Source organism: Arachis hypogaea, chromosome 19 (assembly GCF_003086295.3).
Source record: "Arachis hypogaea cultivar Tifrunner chromosome 19, arahy.Tifrunner.gnm2.J5K5, whole genome shotgun sequence".
Lineage (NCBI taxonomy): Eukaryota > Viridiplantae > Streptophyta > Magnoliopsida > Fabales > Fabaceae > Arachis > Arachis hypogaea.
The window spans coordinates 28,715,247-28,726,696 of record NC_092054.1 but is presented as its reverse complement, the minus strand read 5'-3'; positions in this window follow the sequence as shown (position 1 = coordinate 28,726,696).

Sequence of the window (11,450 nt, the reverse complement as noted above, 5' to 3'; positions counted from 1 at the left end):
AAGGCCCAGATTGCCCTTGACCCATCAGTTCCTTGGATCATGGGTCAGAACACCACCATGCCCAAAGGGATCAAGCGGATTTACCTGAACGATGAGGCTCGGCTATGGCATCAGATCTTCAGCAACTACATTATGCCGAGTACTCACGAGACTGAGATACCAGCCCGCTATGATCACCCTCCTTTGGTGTGTGATGGAGGGCAAGGACCTGTACCTGCCACGCTTTATCCGGCACTACATGGCCAGGGTCCACGTCTGCGGCACTCTCCCATTTCCCTATCTGGTTACACAGCTGGGCCGTCGAGCTGACGTGCCATAGGAGGATGCTGATGAGAGGCCACCTGCTGCAGAGTACAAGAAGCTTATCCCGCACAGCAGGAACTTCCTGGCCTTGGGCTACAGACCCCCATTCCTGACTGCTACTGCTGATGATACAGCTACACCATCTGCCGGTCCCTCTTCCTCCACTGCTGCACCATCTACCCCTGCCACCACCACTGCACCTCCACCTGCCACAGAGCCTGCCTATCATCTGGTGCACCGCTTGTTTCGACAACTTGACCAGATGGAGCGTCACAACAAGCGACGCTATGAGCACCTGAAGCTGATGATACGATCCAGCGACATCCCCTCCGAGCCTGACACACCTTCTGAGGCATCTGAGGAGGAGGCGGATGCGCCCGAGGCAGAGACCCATGCCCAGGGAGAGGCGAAGCAGGCTGTAGATCCTGAGATCCCCATTCAGACAGTCCCTCCTCTACAGCAGCCAGACCCCCAGCTAGCCACCACAGAGACACCAGCTACCATCCCTTCCAGTGATGACACCCCTTCACACCCTGCTTGAGTGAGCATCAGGGACGATGCTTCATTTTAAGTGTGGGGAGGTCGCCATCTCTGGCGTATTATTTTGGTGAACCACTACAGACTCTTTTTCTTTTATTTTGGATATTTTTCTATATTTTTCTCTTTATTTTTATTTTTATTTTATGAGTACTTATACATTGCTTTTATGTATTTTTACTCTATTTCTGCATCTTGCACTGTAGTTCATATCTTAGTTATTTAGTTTAGTTTGCAATTCTAACTTATTAGTGGATTATTCAGTATAGTTTACCCTTTTATCATAAGATAGCTTAGTTTAAATTGAAAATATAAAAAGGAAGTAAGCTAGGAACTTGAACATAACAGATTTAAATCCATAAACCTTGTATATATAGCATTACATCATGTAGTTAAGTTAACAACACTTCATCAAGGAGAAACACTAGAACTTTAAAGCCATTCAATATAATTTTTACATTGAAAATAATGAGAATTTTTAACTAAACCTGCATGACATACATAAGTGAAAAATGATTTTTGAGCTAGAGAACACATAGCCTGTGAGTTTTTGAGCTTAATTGTATGGTTACATTTGAACCATAATTTTTATTCCTGTGTGTTCCGCCCTTCTTTGATATTCTGATGTTCTTTATTTTGTTTTAATCTATTTGTCCAATTATAGAATATAGAATATAGAATATAGATACATACCAAAAGAATGATTGAGGCCATTATTTGATTTTAACTCACTTATCCCAAAAATAACCTACCTTTCACATCACCCTTGTTAGCCCCCTTGAGCCTTTAAATCCCTTTTTATTCTATTAGCCACACTACTAGCCTTAAGCAGAAAAACAAAATAAAATTCCAAGTTGAATCCTTGGTTAGCTTAAGATAGAAAATTATGAATAGTTTAAAATGTGGGAAACCTATTGGGAACATGGATGATAAAAACAAGAGGTAGAAAGAAAAAAAATTGAAAAGAATAAAAATAACTCAAAATAAGAAATGTTGGGAAGCATGCTCATGAAAAATCAAAGTGATTAAATTATCATGTGCATTAAAAAAAATTTCAGTATTTAATAAAGGGGATACAAAAGAATTCCCCAAATGCAAAAATAAAAGCAATGCACATGGAATAAGAATAAAAGTTGAAATATGAGCATGTAACATCCAAAAGTGGGAAAAAATGGGAAAATAGGTAAAGAAGTTTTATTTTACTAAGTATGTATGTTAGGTGAGATCTTAGTCTAATTAAGGATTCACTTATTAGCTCACTTAGCCTTATACATATATCCTTACCTTTACCTTGGCCCCATTACAACCTTAATTAAAGACCTCATGATTTTTGGTATGACTGTATTCTATAATTGTTGATTGGTTAGATGAAGAACAAAGTTATAGAAAGGAAGAATAAAAAGAGGAATAGAGTGATTAACCCAATAAATACTCAGTGACTAGAGAGTAAACACAATTCCAGTGAGGGTTCAATAGCTCATTAACATTTATCTCTGTTTGAATTATCTAATTGTCTTGCAAGTTCATAAAATGCTTTTTCTCCCATCTCAACTGTAAAAGTGCTTATTGATTATCTAAGGCTTGGCTATATATATATATGACTCCTTGAGAATGTGAATTAATTTAACTACCTGTAAGCTTTATATATGAGTGAATAAATTAGAATTGCATGATGCATCATTCATTTAGGTAGTTGCATTTAGATTAGATTGCATTGCATAACATTCCATCACTTTAACCTTACTTATTACCTTGGAATTAGCATGAGGACATGCTATTGTTTAAGTGTGGGGAGGTTGATAAACCCATATTCTATGATGCATTTTGTGCTTATATAGTATGAGTGATTTATTCAACTCTTTACCCACTTATTCATGTTAATTGTATGGTTTTACTTTTCCTTCCCTATTATGTGATGTATGTGAAAAACATGTTTCCTATACTTTTAAATTAATTATTTTAATTACCTTTATTTCCATTCGATGCCGTGATTAGTGTGTTGAGTAGTTTCAGATCTTCTAAGGCAGGAATGACTCAAAGGATGGAAAGAAAACATACAAAAATGGAAGGAAAGCGCAAAATGGAGTCCTTGAAGAAACTGGCATCCACGCGATCGCATGGACGACGCGATCGCGTGCCAAGCGCGAATCAGCAGCGACGCGGCCGCATGACTGACGCGACCGCGCGCCTTAAGCAGAACGCACATGACGTGGTCGCATGACTGACGCGACCGCGTGGCAAGGAAAAGCTCCGAACGACGCAACCGCGTGACCCACGCAGACGCGTGACAGAGGCTACGCACCAGAAATTGCAGAAAACGCTCATAGCGAATTCTGAAGCCCTTTTTGGCCCAAATCCAATTCTAGAAGGCATAGACCAAAGGTTATAAAGTGAAGGAATGCATCCATTCAGGGAGAGCTCACCAATTTTCCACTTCTCATGTTTTAGATCTAGTTTTGAGAGAGGTTCTCTCCTCTCTCTCTCTCTTAGGATTAGGATTCAGGACTTCTCTTAGTTTTAGGAGTAACTCTCGATCCAGGTTTAATGTTCCTTTACTTTAGTTGATTATTTAATTTTGCAATTTGATTTATGAATTCTTCTATGTTCCAGATTATTTGAATTAATGTTATTTGAGGTATTCCAGTTTAATATTGCTTTCTCTCATTTATGCTATTATTGCTTTTACTCTGAAGACATCTTTATTCCAGTAGATTTACTTTTCCTCTTTTGGTTCTGGTTAAGAAATCAGTAACTCAGGATTTATCTAATTCAACAGAATAATTGATAATTGTTATCTTGCCAATTGAATTGAACTTCAATAATCCCAATCTTTTCTTAGGAAATAAATAGGATTTGAAGATCAAACCAATTTGTCCCTTGACCTTCCCTTGCCTTAGCAAAGGTTAACTGAGTGGAATTAAGATTTGACTTTCATTGTTGTTGATAAGAATAACTAAGCCTGGACTTCCAATTTCTCATACCTTGCCAAAAGTTTGCTTTACAGTATTTGTTTATTTAATTTAATTGCTATTTAAATCAACTGTCATATTTGTCCCTCATTCTTAAAACCCCCAATTCTACAATCTCCATAACCAATAATAAGAACATACTTCCTTGTAGTTCCTTGAGAAGACGACCCGAGGTTAAATACTCGGTTATCAATTTCAAGGGGTTTGTTACTTGTGACAACCAAAACGTTTGCACGAAAGGGATTTTTGTCGGTTTAGAGACTATATCTACAACGCGACTGTTTTTATGACATTCTTTACTGACAAGAATCACGTTCGTCAGGGACAGAGAACCAAGTGGCTGATCATCTGTCCCGGATAGAGCCAATAGAAGGGGCGTCCCCCCCTCTTTTGAGATCTCTGAAACCTTTCTGGATGAGTATTTATTCGCCATTCAGGAAATACCATGGTTTGCAGACATAGCAAACTATAAAGCTACAAGGTTCATACCCAAGGAGTACAGCAGGCAACAAAAGAAAAAATTAATTACTGATGCAAAGTACTACTTGTGGGATGAACCCTATCTCTTTAAGAGATGTGCAGACGGAATAATCCGTAGGTGTGTGCCTAGAGAAGAAGCACAGAAGATCTTATGGCATTGCCATGGATCACAATATGGAGGCCATTTCGGAGGTGAGCGAACAGCCACCAAGGTCCTCCAATGTGGCTTCTACTGGCCTACCCTATATAGAGATTCCTGAGAGTTTGTACGTAATTGTGACAGCTGCCAAAGAGCTGGTAATCTGCCTCATGGTTATGCCATGCCTCAACAAGGAATCTTGGAGATTGAGTTGTTTGATGTATGGGGAATTGACTTCATGGGACCTTTCCCACCATCATACTCAAACACTTATATTCTGGTGGCAGTCGATTATGTATCAAAATGGGTAGAGGCCATTGCCACACCCACTAATGATACTAAGACAGTGCTGAAGTTTCTACAGAAACATATCTTCAGCAGGTTTGGTGTCCCTAGACTACTAATCAGTGATGGGGGCACTCACTTCTGCAACAAACAGCTTTACTCTGCCATGGTCCGGTATGGGATTAGCCACAAGGTGGCCACTCCATATCATCCACAGACAAATGGGCAAGCTGAAGTTTCTAATAGAGAACTAAAAAGAATCCTGGAACGGACTGTAAGTACTCGTAGAAAGGACTGGGCAAGAGGCTTGGATGATACTCTGTGGGCTTATAGAACAGCATTCAAAACTCCTATAGGGACCTCTCCATACCAGCTTGTATATGGTAAGGCCTGTCATCTGCCCGTGGAACTGGAACATAAGGCCTACTGGGCAACCAAATTCCTGAATTTTGATGCCAAATTGGCCGGAGAAAAAAGATTGCTCCAGCTAAATGAGCTAGAGGAATTTAGACTCACTACTTTCGAAAATGCCAAGCTGTATAAGGAGAAATAAAAAAGATGGCATGACAGAAAGCTGTCATCAAGAGTCTTTGAACCAGGACAAAAGGTTCTGTTGTTCAACTCTAGGCTCAGGCTATTCCCTAGGAAACTGAAATCCCGGTGGAGGGGACCATATGTGATTACAAATGTATCACCATATGGTTATGTGGAGCTTCAAGACATTGATTCTGATAAGAAGTTCATTGTTAATGGACAGAGAATCAAACACTATCTTGAAGGCAGTGTTGAGCAAGAGTGCTCAAGGCTGAGGCTAGATTAAAAGCTCAGCAAGGTCCAGCTAAAGACAATAAAGAAGCGCTTGCTGGGAGACAACCCAGCCATTGGGAAAACTTTTTCTGTTGTTTTGCCCTATTCTTGATTTTATTTGTTTATATAAAGTTCACATTAATAAGGTAAGGAGTCAATTGCATAGGTTCACAGGGTTACAGAAGGATTCAGCACACAAAACAGAGAAAAAGAGCTCACTGGCAAGAAAACGCCAGTAAGAGGCACAACTGGGCGTTAAACGCCCAAAAGGAGCATCTACTGGGTGTTTAACGCCAGTAATGATAGCCATCTGGGCGTTAAACGCCAGAAAGAAGTAGCTTCTGGGCGTTTAACGCCAGATTGACAGCATCCTGGGCATTCAGAAAAACGCCCAGTGACAAAGGAGTTCCTGGCATTCAACGCCAGAAAGAAGCAACAGCTGGGCGTTGAACGCCCAGGAGAAGCAGCATTTGGGCGTTTAGCGCCAGGATGGTGGGGAGGAGGTAAATTCGTTTTTATTTCACATTTTTTTATTTTAATTTTTATTTTCATGTTTCAATTCATGATTTCTTGCATAAACATGTTACAAACCCTAATTTCTAAAAACCCTACTTTAAAAATATCAAATGTATCTTAATCCATAAACACAAATTCTTTTTCAATCCAATCCAACTCTTTTTCAAATTTTCCAAAACAAATCTATCTCTTTTCCTTCTAAAATCTTTTCAACTCATCAATATCTTTTTCAAATCTCCACATTATCTTTTTCAAAATCCAAATTTATCTTTTTCAAATATCTTTCATATCTTTTCAATTTTAAATCACATCTTTTCATATCATACTTATTTTTTATAAATCATATCTTCTATCTTATCTTTTTAAAATTTTCGAAAACCCACCCCCCTCCCTTTTAAATCCACATTCGGCCTCCCTCCTCTCATCCACTATTCGACACTAGCTCTCCTTCTATCCCTCTCCTTTCTTTTCTTTTGCTTGAGGACAAACAAACCTCTAAATTTGGTGTGTTTATCCGTGATCACTAAATTATACCCACTAAGATCATGGCTCCTAAAGGAAAATAACCCACTCCAAGAGGCAAGAAAGAGAGTATTCCAAAACTACTTTGGAATCAAGGGAAGTTCTTAACCAAAGAACATTCAGACCATTACTACAAAATAATGGGTCTAAGATCAGTGATCCCGGAAGTCAATTTCGATCTGAAAGAAGATGAATATCAGGAGATCCAAGAGCAGATTCGAAACAGGAACTGGGAAGTCCTAGCTAATCCTGAAACAAAAGTGGGAAGGAATATGGTTCAGGAGTTCTACGCTAATCTGTGGCAAACAGACAAGCAGAGAATATCTGGAACTGCCCTCTATGACTATCGGACTATGGTCAGAGGAAAGATTGTTCACATCCACCCTAACAAAATCAGGGAGATCTTTAAGCTACTTCAACTGAAAGATGACCCAGACTCCTTCAATAGGAGAATAATGAGAACAAAAAAGGGCCTGGAAAAGATTCTAGAGGATATGTGCATCCCTGGAGCCAGGTAGACCACCAGCAGCAAGGGTGTCCCAAATCAACTCAAGAGAGAAGATCTCAAACCAGTCGCCAGAGGATGGTTGGACTTCATTGGGTGTTCTATATTGCCCACTAGCAACCGTTCTGAAGTCACCGTTAAAAGAGCAGTGATGATCCATTGCATTATGTTGGGAAAAGAAGTGGAAGTTCATCAACTGATTCCATCTGAATTTTACATACTTGCAAACAAGAACTCCAAGGATGCCAGGTTGGCTTATCCAAGCCTAATCTCTATGCTCTGCAAGGATGCTGGAGTAAGGATGGGAATAACGGAGTACATCTCAGTGGAGCAACCAATCACTAAAACCACAATGGAAAAACAACAAGTACAGGATGACTCCATCAAGAGGAGGGCGCAATAATTTCTTCTGGAAGTCCCTCAATTTGAATATTGGGAACAGCTTGAAGCATCTGTTACCAAGTTGCAAGAATCTATGGACCAAATAAAGGAAGAACAGCAAAATCAAAATAGTATGCTCTGCAAACTGCTCAGGGAACAAGAAGAGCAAGGGCATGACTTAAAGAAACTGAAGCGTCAGAAGTTATCTCTTGAAGGACCAAGCACCCCACAGACTAGAGGAACATCCACATCCCAAACTCAAGGTTGTTGAGTTCTAATCTTAACCTTAACTCTCTGATAATTGTTCTTATTTGAGTTTTACCTTAGAAGTTATAGTAGTAATTAGTAGTGATTTTATCTCCAATTAAGCTATAATTTATTTTTCTCATCATCATTAAACATGAATAGAATAGAAGATTTTCTTTAGAATAAGGAGGCAATATTTTTTCGAATTCTTAATAAAAGAAATTCTAATTATTTACATGTGGTGGCAATGCTTTCTGCCTTCTGAATGAATGCCTGAACAGAGCATATGTCTTTGGAATTTGATGTTCTTGAATGTTAAATATGTTGGCTCTTGAAAGAATGATGAACATGAGACATGTTATTGATAATCTGAAAAATCATAAAAATGATTCTTGAAGCAAGAAAAAGCAGTGAATACAAAGCTTGCAAAAAAAAGCAAGTAGAAAAAGCCAATAGCCCTTAAAACCAAAAGGCAAGGGTAATAAAGGATCCAAGGCTTTGAGCATCAGTGGATAGGAGGGCCTAAAGGAATCAAATCCTGGTTTAAGCGGCTAAACCAAGCTGTCCCTAACCATGTGCTTGTGGGGTGAAGGTGTCAAGTGAAAACTTGAGACTGAGCGGTTAAAGTCAAGGTCCAAAGCAAAAAGAAGAGTGTTCTTAAGAACCATGGACACCTCTAATTGGGAACTTTAGCAAAGCTGAGTCACAATCCGAAAAGGTTCACCCAATTATGTGTCTGTGACATTTATGTATCCGGTGGTAATACTGGAAAACAAAGTGCTTAGGGCCACGGCCAAGACTCATAAAGTAGCTGTGTTCAAGAATCGACATACTGAACTAGGAGAATCAATAACATTATCTAAATTTTAAGTTCCTATAGATGCCAATCATTCTGAGCTTCAATGGATAAAGTGAGATGCCAAAACTGTTCGGAAGCAAAAAGCTACTAGTCCGCTCATCTAATTAGAATCTGAGCTTCACTCAAGAACTCTGAGATATTATTGCTTCGTGACTTATTCGTATTCTATTTTATTTGTCTAGTTGCTTGGGGACAAGCAACAGTTTAAGTTTGGTGTTGTGATGAGCGGATATTTTATACGCTTTTTGAGGTTAATTTCATATAGTTTTTAGTATATTTTCATTAGTTTTTAGGCAAATTTCATATTTCTGGACTTTACTATGAGTTTGTGTGTTTTTCTATAATTTCAGGTATTTTCTGGCTGAAATTGAGGGAGCTGAGCAAAAATCTGATTCAGGCTAAAAAAAGGACTGCTGATGTTGTTGGATTCTGACCTCTCAACACTCGGAATGGATTTTCTGGAGCTACAAGAGTCCAATTGGCGTGCTTTCAATTGCATTGGAAAGTAGACATCCAGGGCTTTCCAGAAATATATAATAGTCCATACTTTTCTCAAGGATAGACGACATAAACTGGCGTTCAACGCCACTTTCATGTTGCAGTCTGGCGTCCAGCGCCAGAAACAGGTTACAAGTTGGAGTTCAACGCCAGAAACAGGTTACAACCTGGCGTTGAATGCCCAAAACAGCCCAGGCACATGAGAAGCTTAAGTCTCAACCTCAGCACACACCAAGTGAGCCCCAAAAGTGGATTTCTGTACTATCTATCATAGTTTACTCATTTTCTGTAAACCTAGGTTACTAGTTTAGTATTTAAACAACTTTTAGAGATTTATTTTGTACCTCATGACATTTTAGATCTGAACTTTGTACTCTTTGATGGCATGAGTCTCTAAACTCCATTGTTGGGGTGAGGAGCTCTGCTGTGTCTCGATGAATTAATGCAAGTATTTCTGTTTTCTATTCAAATACGCTCGTTCCGATCTAAGATGTTCATTCGCGCTTCATTATGATGAAGGTGATGATCCGTGACACTCATCACCATTCTCAATCCATGAACGTGTGCCTGACAACCACCTCCGTTCTACATTAGATTGAATGAGTATCTCTTAGATTCCTTAATCAGAATCTTCGTCGTATAAGCTAGAATCCATTGGCAGCATTCATGAGAATCCGGAAAGTCTAAACCTTGTCTGCAGTATTCCGAGTAGGATTCAGGGATTGGATGACTGTGACGAGCTTCAAACTCGCGATTGCTGGCGTAGTGACAGACGCAAAAGGATAGTAAATCTTATTCCGGTATGATCGAGAACCTACAGATGATTAGCCGTGTGGTGGCAGCGCACCTGGACCATTTTCACTGAGAGGACGGATGGTAGCCATTGACAACGGTGATCCACCAACACACAGCTTGCCATAGGAGAAACGTGCGTGTGTGAACAAGAAGACAGAGGAAAGCAGAGATTCAGAAGATAAAGCATCTCCAAAACTCCAACATATTCTCCATTACTGCATAACAAGTAACCTTTAATTCATGCTCTTTTGTTCATTTTCAAATCAACTGATAACCACAAAGTAATATCCTGACTAAGAGTTGCAAGATAACCATAGCTTGCTTCAGACCAACAATCTCCGTGGGATCGACCCTTACTCACGTAAGGTATTACTTGGACGACCCAGTGCACTTGCTGGTTAGTGGTACGAGTTGTGAAAAGTGTGATTCACAATTCGTGCACCAACACTCTCCAGGAATTCTGTACTCTAGTTGTCAGGAGCTTTCCATGCTCATTCTTCACTGTTGTAACTCCAGACTTCTTGGGCACTACTTGTACCGGGCTGACCCATTTGTTATCTGAGATGGGGTAGATGATATCAGCTTTAAGCAGTCTGGTCACTTCCTTCTTGACAACCTCCAAAATGGTGGGGTTCAGCCGCCTTTGAAGTTGACGGACAGGCCTTGCTCCCTCTTCTAAAAATATCCGGTGCTCACAAACTTGAGGGTTGATGCCTACTATATCCGCCAAGCTCCACCCAATTGCTTTCTTATGTTTTCTCAGCACACTAAGCAGTTGCTCCTCCTGTTGGAAAGTGAGTTCCCTTGCAATAATAACTGGGAGCTTCTGATTATCCTCAAGTTAAGCATACTTGAGGTGGAGTGGAAGGGGCTTCAATTCCATTTTCTGCTCATGGCTAGGCACTTGATCATCTGGAGCTAGTGATGGGGGCAAGGTATCTTCAGTAAGCTCAGGGGGTTTTCCCACACTTGCACCTTGTTCCATGTGCCTCTCTTCTACTTCTTCTTACTGAACTGCAGCTACAGTTTCATCAATGATTTCGCACTGGAAGATGGAATGATCTTCTGGAGGGTGCTTGATAGCTTCATCCAGGTTGAAGCTCACTGCTCTGCCATCTATCTCAAAAGAGTAAGTTCCTGAGAAGGAGTCCAATTTGAACTTTGAAGTCTTCAGAAATGGCCTTCCAAGCAGGATGGATGATGGTCTTCCTGAGTCATTAGGGGACATCTCCAAGATGTAGAAGTCAATTGGGAATATGAGCCCCTTAATGTTCACCAGCACGTCCTTAGCAATTCCTACCACCGAGATTATACTTTTATCTGCCAAAACAAAACGTGCTGCCGACCTTTTTAAGGGAGGGAGCCTCAAGGTATCATATACAGATAATGGCATAATACTCACACACGCGTCTAAATCACACATGCAGTCAGAAAATTTTACACCCTCTATAGTAATAGTAACCATACATGGACCTGGATCACTACATTTTTCTGGTATATCACCCATTAAAGCAGAAATAGAGCTACCTAGAGGAATAGTTTCTAAATCCTGTATTTTATCTTTATTCATGCATAAATCTTTTAGAAACTTTGCATATTTAGGTACCT